A 13,564-nucleotide genomic window follows, 5' to 3' on the forward strand; every position below is an offset into this window, starting at 1 on the left:
ATGAATATAACTAGAACTTCTGTTTCATCCAAATATGCCTGTACCAAATATATAAATCTGACTATAGCTGGGCATCCTCAAATCTGCAAATGACCACTTTTACCAAAACTAGCATAACTTCTTCAAAACTTAATAAAATTGTTCCAAACCAAAAGGAGAGAGAATATTATTCATCCTACTCTTCAAATATATAGAAAATACAAGGGTTTCAAGCTGTACATGTCCGTACAAGACCTGGAACCAGCACTAAAATAGTTAAAACCAATCAAAATGGCAAATTCTTGAAAACCAATTGCTTCAAAATGACTTTTTTTTGTTCCCATTCACCCCTCTCTATTTGGAATGACCAATACAATGATTTTAAATTGTCTTTGGTGGTTTACAACTTCTCAACCACCTTTTTAACCAACCCAACACAATCTTTTAACCCTTGTACATTTTTCAATGCTCTTTGAAGCACTCCCATTACAATGAAAATGTATTTTTTTTTCTACTTTTTAATACATCACAATGCAAAGTTAAGCATTTTAGCCATTTCTTCAACATGGTTATGTGAAATCTAAATGACTTAAATATTACAATATTATGCAATTCATAATAATGTATGAAGGGTCAAGATGCTCCCGCATCAACTTGTCACAAGGAGGATGAGTGTGAGAGGACAGGATAAGGGTTGGTCAAGGGAGTACAGAGGGAGGTTGAGTATGCAAGAGGCATGTAAGAGTCATAAGGGGGGTGTAAGAGTCATAAATGTTGGAGGGTGAGGGGAGGAGATATTTTGACTTTAGCTTGGGTTAGCAAGTCTTAACCGTTGCTTAAAGTTGGGCACATGTTTAGGAGGGGGATTATGATTATCTTAGAAAGGGGGTTAGGAGGGCAAGTAGCTTAGCTTTGATGGGATGGGTTAGTTAGGTGGCTAAGTGAGGTTAGTATGGGTGGATGGGTTGGATTAGGGATAAATGTAGGTTTTAAAGATTTTTTAGGGGTTTAGATATTTTATTAAATGATTTATTTAATAAAATGGGGATATGGGATTAATTTAAATAGATTTGAAAATTTATTTAATTTAATAGAGGAATAGGGATTTAATTGATAAATTAATTTTGGGTTATCATTTGATTTTATCAATTGGACTATAGTTAATTTAATTAATTAATTAATTAGGGGATGAGGATTAATTAATTAAATAATAAATATTTAATCAATAATGTCCATATGTTACCTATTGTTTAATCAGATTTAGGTGTCTACACTATCGACCACCACAAAAATTGAATCATGTCATCATTGAGTCCTCGGTAAGCCAAGAATTCCATACTCATATCCTCCCATGGCTTTTCTAGTACAAATAATGGATGATATAACCTTGTATTCTACTTTGTTCCTCTTACCATCTGACATACTTTGCAGCTCTATACAAATTTCTGAAAATCTTGTTACAACTATGACTAGTAATAATTCTCACTAACCAAAGCAATAGATTCATCTAGACCAAAATGTCTAGCCAACCCTCCACTATATTTTTCCTTGATGATATTCTCCCTCGTAGAACTCCCCAGAATACATAATTGACTTCCTCTGAATAGCCTACTATCCTGGATGATGATATCCAACCATTTAGTTTTGTCTAGAGTAATAGGTTTTGTACAACCTTTTCAAGCTTCATAAAAATTAGAATCCTCTAGGTACAAACTCTTTAGTTCCTTGATCCCAACAATCTCAATCTTCATCTATGTTAGCAAAAATTGTCTCTTTTTAAGAGCATCTACAATTGTGTTATACTTCACACTCTTGTGTTCCAAAATAAATGTATAACTCTACATAAAATTTAACCCATTTCAAATGCTAACAATTCAACTTTTCTTGATTGTTCAAATATTACAAAGCTTGATGACCAGTATATAAAATAACTTCATACGCAAAATATAATCACTCCACTTCTTCAATGCTTAAACTATAACATAAAAATCTTGATCATAAATAGAATATTTTCTTTTGACATCATTTAACTTCTCAGTGAAGTAGGTTGTGGGTTTACCTTCTTGACTCAAAACAACTCCAATGAAATTACCACTAGCATTACAATATACTTGAAACACCTTATTAAAATTTGGAAGTTCTAAAAAAGGTTGTTCTGTAACTTTATATTTCAAAAATTCAAAACTCTTGTCTTCTCTTATAGTCCACTTATACTCCATATCCCTTCGTATTGTTTTAGTTAAACTTCCACAAAAAGTGTTAAGACTTCTGATAAAATTTCTATAAAAGAGAGCCAAACCATGAAACAATGTTACCTCACTCATAATTCCTTGGAGTATGGCAATCAAAGATAGTCTTCATCTTCTTCACAAAACTACACTTCTTTAGATTAATAAACAATTTCTCTTCCTTTAGCCTCTCAAAGACCCTACAAATATGAATCACATGCTCTTCCAATGTCTTACTGAAGATCAAAATATCATCTAGGCAAACAATGAAAAACTTATCTAGAAAGTCTTTTTTGTACCTCATTCATGACCCACATGAATGTTCTTGGTGCATTGGTTATCCCAAAAGGTATGGCTAACCACTCATACAACCCCTCCTTTGTCTTAAAGAAGGTATTCCATTCATCTTTTGCGATTTGGATTTGGTGATATTCACTTTTTAGATCTATCTTTGTGAAATACATTGATCCACTCAAACATCCCATAACATTATTCATCCTTGGCAAGGGAAATATGTACTTGATAGTAATCTTATTGATGGCTTGAGAATCTATACAATCCTCCATTCTTCATTTTTGTTTGGTGCTAACATTATTGGTACAACATATGGACTCAAAATCTCTTGAACCAAACCCTTCTAATACAATTTGTATACGTTTCTATTCAATTCTTCACTTTCTGTTGGAGTCATTATGTGAGCTGCCTTATTCAAACAATTAGCTCCTGTAATCAAATACATCCGATGACTAATATTTTGCATAGGCAAAAATCCATCAGACACATTATGAGATATAATATCCTTAAACTAATCCAACAAATCTACAATTATTGTAGGTACATCTTCTACTTCCTCTTTACCATATTTTGGAATTAAAGAAAAACAAATGTGTCCATGCCTCATACCTCCTAGAAACTTTCTTCCATCAACTAAACATATTTTGGCGTTACTACATGCCTTTCCTTCTATTTCCTTCAATAGCTTTAGCTTAGATCAAACTTCATCCTTTGTTAGGGAATAGGCATTTGCATGACCATCAAGTATAGGACGTCTATAAAACTGTTATAGCCTCCCCAACAAAAAATGACATACATCCATGGTATGATGTCACATTGTTCCTCATCACGGTAGCTTCCAATCTTAAACTTCGTCAAACACTATTTTTTTGCCATGACCTTGTTATCATCCTACACCCAAGCAATCTGATATGCATGTGGCACCTCTCTCTCTTGAAATTTAGTTTAGTGACCATCTCCTCTGACACCAAATTTCCACTTCTCCCACTATAAATAATCACATCACAACACTTAACCTCAAACTTGCACCTACTTTAAACAAACTCTTCCTTTGATCCAACTCCCCTTCATTTATCAGGATTATTTTGCTAATGAGGGTTTCTCCCCTCACAATATTATCTGAGTGCTCAAATTGGGCTTTTGTTCTTCATGTGAAACTCTTATCTGGCCTTCATCTCTCTTATTTTCCTTTCCTTGGCATTGGAGACATTCATAGGCTCGATGCCCTTCTTCACCACTGTAATGGAAACAAGTTCCACAAAAACCTTTCTTCATGGCCCTTTCCCTCTTTCTCTTGCTCTTCCTTTCTAATCTGTATTATTTTGATCAAAAAAATGATTGAAATTATTTCCCCCTTTGATTCTAACTATTGCTTGCCTCATCATTCTTTTTCTAATTTTATTTTTGCCTCCATAAGATTATCTACTAGGTATTCCACCACAACCTCTTCCACTTTTCTTTCTTTCAAACTTCTTGTTCAATTTTTCTTCCACTCTTAAGGGAAATAGGTATGCCTCTTCAATACCGATCATTCTAATTAGACTCAACTCCTCTTGAATACTTGGCCTTAACTCATTAAGGTAATAAACAATATTCTCCTTGCCATTTTTTGCATGACCTATTCTAATGAGAACTCAATAACACTTGTATTTATACTCCTAAATTGATCTTCCTACTTGTTTCAACCCTTACATTTCTTTAGAAGGTAGAGCTCATAATCAATAGGAATGAATTGTCTCTTCAATTTCTCCACCATTGGATCCATCTTGTGTTTTTCTCCTTTCCTCTTCTATTTCATTCTAAATGAATTAGATGGATTTGATGGCTAATATTTCTCATAGGTGGTTGTGGATCTAATTTAGAAAATTGGTTCCTAGAATCAAATCCGTTTGAAAAAACCTATCCTCCTTAAGATCCCTAACTGCTTTTGCTCCTTCCTATTCAATAAGCCCTTCTTATTTGAATTCATCCTCACTTTCATTTCTCACCGCATTATTCATTCCTCTACAAATCTCCTCTTGTAGTGCTTGTAGTTGTCTCTAGAGGGATCTAAAACCCTCTTCTATCATGCCATCAACTCTATTATTGTAGTTCCTTCGGGGAGGCATTTTTGTGCTTATCACTAACACCCACAACCATAGTCTTGGTGTAAATTGTCTCATAGTTGATGATCTATATACACACTTAGAAACTCCTCATACCACTTGGTGAAGGGTACTCCACTTAAAAACACCACATAACAAAAATAGAGAAATAAAAATAATTTGCAATAAGAAAAATATGGCTTCTTATAATCTACAAAAGTATGGAATAAAAAATTTCAGACATGCAAAGCCACATGGGCATTTTCCTTACAATATTTTGTAAGAAAATCCTACGTGCCTTCTTTATATAGGCAATTTTCCACCACCCAAGAAGGTTCTAGAAATTTAACCATAGACCTTGATGTCAACCAACCCTAAATAATTATTATTTTTCATATTTTATTACATTAGAATAGGTGCCCGAAAACTTTCATAACTCAAAATAAATTTTAAAGAAATTCATTTTTGTCATTTCAGCTGGTGTGACTTTTGAAGACCATAACTCATCAACAATTGTTCTGATTGACTATTATAACCCCATTTTGTAAATTCCAGGACCTAATCTATAGCAATGAAATCATGCACACTCTAGTCAGCCAAGGTTTGACCCCATTTTTGGAGCCCCTAAAGCCTTCAAAACTTAGTTCAAAGTTTTTATACCCTACTACCAATATCAATTTTGTTTAATAACTTCACAAATAAACTTGATATTGTAATGAAACTTCATTAGCAAGCTCATGCATCTCAAATGAACCTCTAGGGATGAAATCAGGACACTTTGGTCTCAAATGACCAACTCACTAAAAATAGTAAGCTTCTAGAAATAATAACTTTGCACTGAGATAGCCCTTATTGAAAATACAAAACAAAAATTGTTTTTGGGTGATGCAAGATTGCACTAGTAAATTTTGACCGATTTTTTGACAAAAATTGGTCAAAATTTTGACCCAACTTGGTCAAATTTGCGAACAAGTGGTGCGTCACAATTTTTGTTGTCAAATTTTTGATGAACCCTCCAATTGGTTGAAGTAGGCTACATTTGGTATGAGCATTATTGGTGGCCAATGGTCAAATTTTTGACCAAACTTTGTCGAAATGGCCACCAAAGTGTGGTTAAAGTTTGACCAATTTTGGTCTATGAATGACTAGGAAACCATACTCACAACCAAAGAATTGTGTAAATTTCAACCAATATTAGTTGAAATGGACACAAAGCTATGGTCAAAAGTTTGACCAATTTTGGTCTTTCAATGACTAAGAAGCCATACTCATGGCCAAAGAATTGGTCAAAATTTCAACCAATATTAGTCAAAATGGACACCAAGCTATGGTCGAAAGTTCAACCAATTTCATTCTATCACTGACTAGGATGCCATACTCATGACCAAAGAATTGGTCAAAATTTTAACCAATACTTGGTAGAAATGTCAACCAAAATTGGTCAAAATTTCAACCAATCTGATTTGTTTAAAAAAAAAATATAGATCAGAGGTGAAATCCAAGTTGGCAAGTAAAATACAACTCAAGATGAACATATAATTAGGGATGGTAGAAGAAAATTCCTATTTGATGTTAAATTCACACGAGCATCTACCATCTTAAATTGAAATTTTTTTTTACTAAGAAAACTACTAGGCCAAACAGAGAAAATAGCATCCATTATGAGCTTGCTAAAAGTAACAAAGCATATTACACAATTCCTTTTCAAACAAGAAAGAATTTTCATTGCATTGATAACATGGCAAATGTTGATGTGGATCTAGCATTAGGCAAGACATGAGCTTAAGGTATGTAAGATGCTGTGGAAACTTGGGTTTGGTGGAGTAGTCCAAAAGCAATTATCAATAGTGAGACTACTACAAAGCATGCTTCTCAAAATATGGGGTAACTACTATAGAGAAAGATAGAGTGTTTTCAGTAGAGAGGTACAACACATTTCATAATTCATACATGTAGGGTCAGCTCAGAGCATTGGAATTTAGTATCGAGAAAAGTTTATCTAACTTGACAAGATAGCAAGAGAGCAAACAAGTTGTACTTTTGAAAGAAATGACTGAATAATGTAGCAGTCAAGTATTTCATGAATAATGTGAAAAATATACATGTGAAAGAAGCAATCTATTCTATAAATGGATAGGGATTACCAGTTTTTCTTTCAAGAACTTCACATGTGCTATAGCTATTAAAATGCAGAGAAAAATTACATGAATATCTAAGTAAATTAATGCCATCTACAATATTAGTTTCCTAAGTCTTGCATGAAATCGAGGCATAGATATAAGTAGAAAACTTGAGAAAATTCAACATGAAGAAATTAATAATTTTTAGTTCTGAAATGGTCTTACTTGTGTTAAAATCATGACGTGGACATCTGCTATAGGAACTGAATAATGCAATTTACTATTCAAAAATATGTAGAGTTTTGAGTGAAAATGATTCAACATGATCAAGCATTATGACAACAATAAAATAGAGAGTTTCGAATAGTAACAAGAGGAAACATATCATGATATGCAAGAAAAGGAATTTTTCTTTTCTTTTCAAAATGACATAATAATGTGACCATGCCATGGAATATAGAGCTAATACAAGGATGCCATAGATCAAGAGTAAACAATATGACTGTGTATAGATCAATAGCTACAACATCCATGAGGTTTTAATTGTCACTATGTATTGGAGCATACAATGTTGTATTCAACCTATATCATATGAAAGAGGATTCAAAAGCTGGAATGCAAGTAATGGAGGTACTTTTGGATAGCAGGGCTCACCATTAACTCCCCCTTCAAATGAAGCTACAATGATACGTTGTAGGAGAACTCCACATTTTTATTTTAAATTTGGAGGTTGAACTTATAGGCTACAAAACAAACAAACAAAAAAAAACAAAGAAATTGATAAATTTTTTAGGGGAAATTCATGTCTAGTAAAACCCTCAAAAGTCTAGTAAAACTCTCAAAAGTTACTTGGTAAAATATAAAGGGAGAAAACATGTTAAGCCTGTGGCTCCCAAGTAACTAGTAGGGTTTTTAAAAGAGAAGCATTTCATATTAGAGAATATGATACATAGGTAAGATAATACAAAGCTTTAATGCTTTTGTAACAAAAGTAATAAAAATACATGTTGGAGATGGGTCCTTCAAAAAGATGGAGGGCACAAATAGAAAAAGGGGAGAACATAGATTCAGGGAGGACAAATCATAAGCTTTTCCAAGTTTGCAATTGCATATGCAAAGAAAAAAATTGGCAATCCATGTTTAGTATTAAGGCCCAACAAATTAAACAAAATTAATTGTTGATTGCTCAAGCATAAATTTAAAAAAAAGGGAAGATAGAATATATCCTAGTCATTAATATTAATATTAGAATGTATCAGAGAACAAAAACCTAGCAAATAAAATGCATGTGAAAACCTCCAAAAATAACATAGAATAATTAAAAACATACCATTGCTTTCATCTTCAAAGAGAATGTCTTGGCATCATCTGGATTCACCTTCATATCAATAATGAGATCAAGGAATGATTCAGGAATTGTTAATCCTTCTAGAAGTGCTTTATTGTTTTCCTAGAAGAGAAGTTGGTATATGTCTCTACCTATCCTTTGCAAAACACCACATGCTCTAGGTTTAGATTCCAATAAGTGCAGAAGTCCTAGGATAGAAACAAATTGATCATTCCTTATTATAGTTATGCAAATAGGGTTGGTATTTTAATTTTTCTTGATTTTATATATCAATGGAGCTTCTTAGCACATCTTAAGCAGCAAGGGAACTCAGAAAAATATTAGCTATTCCAATGAATAAGCAGACTGCCAAAAGCTAGTTAAGTATCAATGAAGCTTCTTAGCACATCTTGAGCAGCAGTAAGGGAGCACAAATAGTCAAATGACCTATTGACTAGAACATTTAATATCATGAGCATTTGCATCTTAATCTATAATTACTAAACCTAATCAAAAGAAGCCATAAAGCACCTAGAGCATACCGATAATGAAAGTCATAAAGCATGACAAACTTAATTAGTATCTATGTGTGCAACAGTCATAGTGGATAAGTGAAGAATAAAGAGATAATCCTATGGTTGTTAACAAGTTTTTGAGGTGATGCATAACAATGGTAGTAGAAGATCAAAAGGATATGATTACATGAAATTAGTCTAAGGGTAGCTTCAAAAGGAAGAATTCAGTCCAATGAACAAGAAATCAGTGTCAAAAGTTATTCAAAGCCTAATCAAAAGAAATACAATCACATTTTCTATAGGCTACAAGCCAATCATGGTCCTACATATCCCAAATTTTGCATCCTTATTTGTTTCCTCAAAAATTTCTTCCAAATGTTCTAATAAGATAATAACAATGATACGATAGGATAACATTAAAGCCCATGTTGAGGGATGAATATAAAGAACTGTAATCACTAATTAGTTAAAAACTTGAAATTTAATACCAAATAAATTGTATATAACACCTAGTTGTATGTAAATTTATTCAACAAAAATTCATTATCTTAACAATCTTAGCTAGAACTAATTATGAAAACACTTCCTCAGGTGACCTATTAGTAGATGCATATAAATATATGTTATCAATATTCAGTAATCAAGGGGATTACATGGTAGGACAAAGCTATCCTAGAAGTGGTAAATCTTTTAATGAAACCTTGGATGGAGCACCACCGGGTACACTAATGCAATTTTTATACCCAACTTCTTCCATGGAAAGTTTATCGATTTCCCCTTCAACCTACATGACATCAAGCTTATTTACCAAAAAGATTATCAACATGAATTTCAAATAATCAAATTAAAACTGGATTGGTACAATTATGATGTCTTGAGCTCCCTTTATATCATATATATAGCCCATAAGGAATCTTTTGACCACACTTTTCTTGCACATAGAACAAAACATGCAAGTTCCTACTTAAGAACTCTATTGTGGTCATTCAGTGGCTCAATAATAAGATTTCTATAGAGAAGAAGTAATAAATATCAAAAAGTTGAATTGAAATCAAGAGGTTTCTTAGTACTGACATTCATAATCTACTTTGTTCATAATTAAAAGTGCATTAAAATCTCATAATCAACCTGACAATTTTTTTATTTTATTTTTGTAAATCCCAGTACTTACAATTGAAATCATTCCATTCTTTCTATATGTAAATGCAATTACATGTTGTAGAAAAAAAATGTAAATTTCAAGTATGCCAAACTAGAAATTAAACTATACAAAATCAACTAATATAGTTGATTCAACCCGAGTTTAGTCAAAATTATTAGAACGTGAAATCTGCATAACACCATTCCTCCTAAGTGTTTCTAAAGAAATACCCCACTCCATAGAGTATTTAGAAATCTGCAAATGAGAAATATGATTTTCATAAAAAGCATTTATGAGACTATGAGAAATGCATGATGTGTAGTTACCATCATAAAAACTACAAGAAATGAACAAAAATACCAGAGTTCCATTGATCCATAAATGATCGGCTTGGACAAATTACGTGCAAAAACTAGACTAGAAGTACAAAATGTTTAACGTCAAGAAAAATAACTATTGTACAATATTACAGGAAAGCTATCCAAAAAAGATTTCTATGCATCTTATAATATTGATTTACAAAACTTCAACTCAAATTCAAAATACTTTATAGCATCAACACAACTACAAGAAAAACTGAACATACCATTTCAATATGAATTAGTCAACTTGAATGTCATGTTAAATATTCATTTGTTACATATCAAAATAATAATTGCAAAGCTCTGTGCAAGGAAATAAGTTACTCCCTTATAACCATAAAATTAAAGTCCACACCCCACCACTATCTAATTAATGAAGCAATCTGCAATCAAGAATAAAATACCACTTTTTATTAACTGACCTTATTCTTTCCACACCCCGCCACTATCTAATTAATGAAGAAGTAATCTACAATCAAAATGTGGCTATAAATCACTCTTTATTAAATTAAAGAAATATGTAATTTTGGTTACTTGTCAAAAAATTTGCAACCAAAATATAAGTAAATACTCAATATTTCACAACCAAACCAAATGTATTAGTGCATCAATACCAATTTCATTTGATTCAATATTGAATAATGTGAGCGTAGCTATATAACCAGTTTTAAAAAATCAAACCAAATGCATAACCAAGAGATTCTTTCATTCAAAAACATGCAAAAGATGGATGGTAGTATAGCTAAATCCCCAATTTTTAGAATCATCAATACCGAGTTTCATTTGATTCAACATTGACACCACTGAGTATCATCCCAAATTGTGAAAGATACAAAGAGACCAATTTAAGATACTGAGAGACTGTCATCTTCATTCTAATGAAATCCTGGAATCTTGGATCCTGGCTTCTACTGAAGGTCAATCCTCATGTTTTACCAATTTGTGTATTAAAAAATATAAGATACATTTCTCTTTGGCATTCACATTTCACATTAACAATTTATAATATACACAGATTGTCATTTTCATTCTATTGAAGTCCTGGTTTGACAAAGTTCCAAAAGTATTTAGGAAGGTCAATTTGCACATGTTACCAATTTGTGTATAAAAAACACACATTACAAATTTGTGTATAAAAATATATAAGATACAATTTTCTCTTTGGAATTTCCATTTTAGTATATCTCATATTATTTATCTACCCTAGTTGGAAGAGAAAATTTCTTATTGATCAAGCTTGTAAATCTGGCAATATAAAGACTGAAACCTTACCACTCAGTACAGGAATGTGCACAAGGAATTCAATTTTAGTATGTCTTAACTTTTATTATTTATCTATGAATACATGGTAAGAAGTTGAATAATCTCAATATAACAATGGAGAGCATTACATCTTAACAAAGCCTGAGAGCATCTCTTCCACTCGAGCGTTTGATAGCCTCATTATTAATGATCTCAACAGTTGCTCCTTGCTCTACCATTTTATTGAATGCTTTATGAGTTTGTAGCTTGGAATAAATAAGAAAGTTTGGATTGATCTCACACTCCTTTATATATGTTACAAATAAATCAAATGATTTGAATGAATAGATAGAGAAGGCGGGCTATGTTGGGTATATGTAAAGCCGTACAACTTGCATAATTTTATTATCTTTCTCTCTAATTTGTTATGACTTTTCAATTCTCATGAGTTTCATTATCATATCGTATTCTATAAGATGAAGTGACATGATGTAAATATTCAAATTCAAGTTAATAAGAGATTCCTCTCATGTAAACACTGGATTTTCTATAATAATGTCATATAAGAAAACACCACAAAATGAGGAAAGAGTCATTTGAAAAGTCAGATTTCATATGAACAAAGTGTCGAAAACAATGATTTTTCCATTAAATTAGTGATACAATAAGCATGTAATTCAACCACTAGTGGAAACAATTTAGTCTAAAGTAATGTCGATCAGTCCAGAAATATAAGGATGTACACCATAACTAACATGTGCTTGGTAAAACAAGAAGCCGACCAAATTATCAAAATTCAATAATATCCATACATCATGATACATAATTGTCTAAGATTATACATTAGATGTCAATCTTCACATTGTACATTTAGAATACATAAATAGATACAATCTTACATCATGAATGAAAATAAAAATTTGGCATACATATAAACAAAGCATGTTTAAATTCGTTATAGGAATAAATACCTTGTATGGTGCTTTTCTTGTGCTCACTGCATCATTTTCATTGAAAATTGGAACTACGTACAACTCTAGCAAAGAACCTACAATTTCACTCAATTGATTTAAGAACTTTGAATCCTTGAATTCATTATCAGTTACAAGAAGTTCAACTGATGCAACATCCAGCTGCATGATAGCAAGACATACTTTAATTTGTGCAATGCATTGAAATAAATTCTCTTTCCTATTTATCTCCTAAGAAAGTATATTGGGCATTAGAAATATGAAAATTATAAATAAGATTAAGGCTATTGTAAACTTGACTAAATAGACTACTATATAGAGCCACGAGACCACTTTGCCTAATAGTAGCACATGGTTTTCCATCAAGTTCCACCTGTGGTTTCTAGAGATCTACAAAAGTGTTCAATATTGTAGACATCAATGTAAATATAATAGAGTATTATCAAGTCATGGATAATAGGGATGCCAACACAACCACATTACATATGAATATGTGCATTATACAAGAAAGAAAAGCATGTTGAACAAGATCAACCATGCATTTCAACACACATTCAAACATTTTTCTGACCATCTAAGAAGAGTTATTGCAATATTGATCGAAACATTGTTTCAACCAAGTAAATACACTTTGATTCATGTCACAAACAATATCACTCTCTCTTGATAAGTTATATAATCTTATTTGAATAAAAGAACCAAGATTTGGTTTTAAATTCTATGCACTATCTTTTTGAGCTGATTTTAGAGCATTATAAACAAATACATTTGTAGGATATTTCTCCCCTATTTCCTTAGCGATGTGTTGAACATCCAACAGAAGCTTGCCACATTGCTCATAGAGATGACTACAATAGTTGTTATTCAGATCTATAAGATTTCCACAATCCATTAACATGAGTTAAAATTTTCTAGATTTGATTGTGTGAAGTTTTTTTACCATCAACGTTTTGGATCATACTGCATGATCCATCATAAGGATGCATAATTTTTGGTTCTTCATGTTCTCTTGCACTTGCATCCTGATGATGGATCATGTAGTATGATCTGAAATGTTGATGGTAAAAAAACTTCACACAATCAAATCTAGAAAATTTTAACTCATAGTTGTTATTATCAGGTAGTGTCATTAGTCCACTCACTGCAGTACTCAAATGACCAGCATTTTGGAGTAGCAACACATGATCATTGCCTGTATTTAGGTTTAATGGATAGTTATTATGTGAAAGAATCATATTGTTATCTCCATTAGGTTCTTCCATTGATAGACCTATATCAACAACCCAACTAAGTTATCATCA

Source organism: Cupressus sempervirens, chromosome 11 (assembly GCF_028749045.1).
Source record: "Cupressus sempervirens isolate cs-2001-9-10 chromosome 11, ASM2874904v1, whole genome shotgun sequence".
NCBI classification, from domain to species: Eukaryota; Viridiplantae; Streptophyta; class Pinopsida; order Cupressales; family Cupressaceae; genus Cupressus; species Cupressus sempervirens.